Source organism: Choloepus didactylus, chromosome X (genome assembly GCF_015220235.1).
Source record: "Choloepus didactylus isolate mChoDid1 chromosome X, mChoDid1.pri, whole genome shotgun sequence".
Classification (NCBI taxonomy): Eukaryota; Metazoa; Chordata; class Mammalia; order Pilosa; family Megalonychidae; genus Choloepus; species Choloepus didactylus.
In genome coordinates this window covers 47,327,675-47,331,737 of record NC_051334.1, presented here as the reverse complement: position 1 = coordinate 47,331,737, position 4,063 = coordinate 47,327,675, and positions in this window count along the sequence as shown.

The window sequence follows — 4,063 nt, the reverse complement described above, 5'->3', positions numbered from 1 at the left end:
AGATGTTTTGGGATTAAGGGAAAGGGACCCCACTTCAGAATGAATGTATTTTGTATATGGAAAGACCATGTCCTTTTGGGATCCAGAGGGTGGAATGTGCCTGTTTGGATGTATTATGTCCTCCAAAATGCCATTATCTTTGATGCAATCTTGTGGGGGCTGATGTATTACTGTTGATTAGGCTGTTTCCATGGAGATGTGACCCACCCAACTGTGGGTAATACCTTTGATTAGATTATTTCCATGGAGATATGGCCCACCCATTCAGGGTGAGTCTTGATTTAATTATTGGAATCCTATAAAAGTGCTCACAAACAGAAAGACCTCAGAGCAGCTGAGAGTGACATTTTGGAGAGCTGCTGCAGCCAAGAGAGACATTTTGGAGACAGCCATTGAAAGCAGACTTTTGCTGACACTTTGCTCCAAAGAAGCTAAGAGAGGACAAAATGCCCCAAGAGCAACATTTTGAAGAATGCACAGGAGCTGAGAGAGGAGCTGGAACACAACCTGGGATCAGCAGATGCTAGCCATGCACCTTCCTAGCTAACAGAGGTTTTTCAGATGCCATTGGCCTTCCTCCGGTGAAGGTATACCATGTTGATGCCTTAAATTGAACATTTTCATGGCCTTCAGACTATAAATTTGTAACCAAATAGACCCCTTTATAAAAGCCAATCCATTTCTGGTATTTTGCATAATGGCAGGATTAGCAAAGTGGAACAAGTGTGATCCCATGTTTGTGAGGCTATATGTATATGTATGAAATCTAGAGAACATCTCTTAAAATGTTGACATTGGTTACCTTAAGTGATTTCAATCTTCTTTTGTTTTCTTGCATTTTCTCATTTTCTTGACAATGAACATTAATTACTAGTAAAATAAAAATAAAAAAAATATTACAAATAACCTATTATAGCACTGAGCCCTAAAGGTGAAAAGACCCTTAGCAAAGTCTGGAGGACAGGACTTGACTGACATGATTTGATGAAACAGAGAACAAACCAGGGTTCAGAACACTAGGGAAAAGAAAGGGAAGAGAGAGGGCGATGGAGGTTGGTTAACAGTCCAGTTATATTTGGAGCTGAAAACCACTGTATTTTCCTACATGTGCCCTCCATTCTTCACTGGCCCCATTGCCACCCTGTTCCTGTTCCTCCTTTCCTCATGATTTTCAATTTGATTGCCATGCTCTTCCTTGTACGGCAGTTTTTCAAAAGTAAGTTTGCAAGGGGTGCTTCCGCAGATTAACTGCTGTATACTGTGACAATCACCAAGGTAGCATCGGGACAACAGGGTTCAGCAATGGGTAGCTTAACAAGTCATGTTCTCAGGCCCAGTTCCCTTAATAAGACAGAAGAACTAGAAGATAGCACACCTAGATCAACTCTGTACTAAAAATAAAAAAAATATATTTTTATGCACTTAGGTCAGAATGGAAGGAGACTTAGCATTTCTGCTAGTGGCTGGTGGGATGTTGATGCTATGGAACTAACTCAAATCCAGAAACAGCCAATGCAAAAAGAAGGGAGCGTAATGGTGTCCTCTGCAGCTGGCAGTGATCCTTCCCAGCCTGATCCTGCCCTCACTGGAGGCAACCCTCCCATGGAGGCAACCATCCACAATTCTGTAACTTGCACCTCTCTCTCATCCAAAAGAGGAATCAAACCACCCACTGTTACACAGTCCTTGAAGGTGGCCAGAAGTTGGTCTTGCTCTCTCTCAGCTGGAGGGAGGGTCAAGGGCCAGTGCCAGTCCAGCACTTCCAGGATCTGCTGTCCTGTGAGCATATGAGTCAGGGTTCTGGGCTGGGGCTTCTCCTTCAACTCATCTCAGGGAAGCTCTCTTGTACCTACTGAGGCAGAACCAGGGGAGTCAGAGGCAAACGCACTTCGGCTAGGACCACTATTCTAGCACCAGATCTCTGCCTCTGACCAGGGAACTCATCTCCTTCTGAGGCCTCAGACTGGTTTTTATGTAGACTAACTATGGATGCCTGGGTGTGGATAAGGTGGAGTCTGAAGGAGGTGAGCAGAGGTCTCATTTACACACTGACTCTGGAAAGACTATAACCCCACAGTGAGATTCAATTAGCAACCACTTATGCTACCTTCCAGGGAGAGAAGTTCAGTAAAACCCAACTGTTTTACTCAAGGAGGCACAGGGCTTCATTTTAGTTTTAAGAATTTACTTTTTTACTCAGAGCTCAGTTTTCACCAGGCACTGTGCTAAACACTGTATTACTTCATAAGAGTCTGGACTCTGGAAACAACCAGACTGCCTGCTTTGCCATTTTTATTCATTCAACAAATAAGTACTGTGTGTCTACTATGAGCCTGTTCAAATGTTTTACTGTTTGAGATAGATCTGTGAACAAAATCTCAAGATTCCCTATTCATGCTTGGCTTCAGTTCTAGCAGGCAAGACAGACAGTAAATAGTAAAACGAAAATAAACTATAGGGTACCTTAGAAGGGGATAAGTGCTACACAAAGTGGACAATGGATCATTCTGGTTTTCAAGTTAATGGCTTTGGGCAGGTTACCGAGCCTCTCGGTGCCTGTTTTCGCTCTATAAAATGAAGTTAATTCTAAAACCTATATCACAGGGTTATTGTGAACATTAATGTAAAACACTAGAACAGTGCCTGGCATTTACCAGGCACTCAGTAAATGTTAGCTGAAAGAATAAATGAATGAATCAATCAATTGCAGACCCCGCAGCTAAGCCCACCTACACTCTCCTCCGTGCCCCTGTCACTCAACTCCGACAAGGGCACTAAGCAAATACCCCTCCCACCTCCAAACCTCCCCATTCAAACATATCATCAGCTCTCCCCACCTCTCCCCACCCTTACTTGGCTACCAAGAACCCGAAATCTCAGGACCGGCTAACAACAGCCAGCCTGAATTCGAGCCACTTTCCCAGGTCCTTAGAGCACTTCTTCCAGTCCCGAGAGCCCGAGGTCGGCGCTCTGCACACGCGCAATAGCCACTTGGAGGCCCAGCATCGCCAATAGCCAACATCGCTCCGTCCAGGACAATGATTCCGATGGGGTTTGCCCTGAGGCAAGATGGACGGGTCCAAGAAGGGACAAAAAACTGTTGAGGCCTTATTCCGTGATGAGTCGCATAGAAGACCTGAGGAGGCGTCTCTAGGCAGCGAGAAGTTAAGGGGCTCAGAGCGGACTATTGCAGCGGTTCTGCTCCCTCCGCCCTCACGCTTTCCGCTTCCTTCAGCATCTCAGAATAGGAAGAAAAATAGCCGCGCCTGGTGCGTCAATAGCTGCACCACCCGCGCGACCATCTTGGTGGCGTCTGGTTCCGTACAGAACAGGTCTCTGGTTTCAGGCTCAGAGCCTGCTGAGAGCTGGGGGTCCCGCTGAGTTTAGGACATGTCTTGGAGGGGGGTCTTAGGAGCTGGGTAGGAGGGCGAGCGACCTCCAGAAATGGGGGGGGGGGTTCAGTTGCTTTATTTTCCTGTAACAATTTGCGGAGCTCTGGTGTCTGGGACCCTATAAACCCAGGGAGAATCTGGTTTTCCCCTTTTTTGAAAACTTAAGGTGGTAGCAGACAACTGTTCTCTCTGGGAATGTTAGCCAGTGGCAGCATGACCTGCCCAAAAGGCTTGTGTTCCCTCAAAGAAAGTTTTCTATTTTCCTGTCAGGATCTGGGGGGAAGAGGCCAAATGTGTGGTCTGGGCTTGCTCCACCTTTCTGGTCACCAAGTAGGTCCCCTTGGACTGGGCATGGTAGGATCTCAGCCAGACATGCCAGGATACCTTCTGTGCTGGGGCCAACACATGCCAGTCACTGTTCACGGGCGCATGAGTCAAAGACAACCATGGGTTCCATCACACATTTAATCTCTCATTAGTACATGTTGGTTTTCCTTCTCTTTCCCTTTCCCCTCTTCAGGTTAACTCACATTCCCCAGGTGGTTTGAATGAGTCACAGATCAAACCTGCCACTTAAGGCCAGAGTTCTGGCAAGTGACCCTTTGCTAGCCGTGCCCAGAAGTCTCAGGAAAAGAGCCCCTTTTCTTTTGGGCATGTGAGCGGTGTATTGG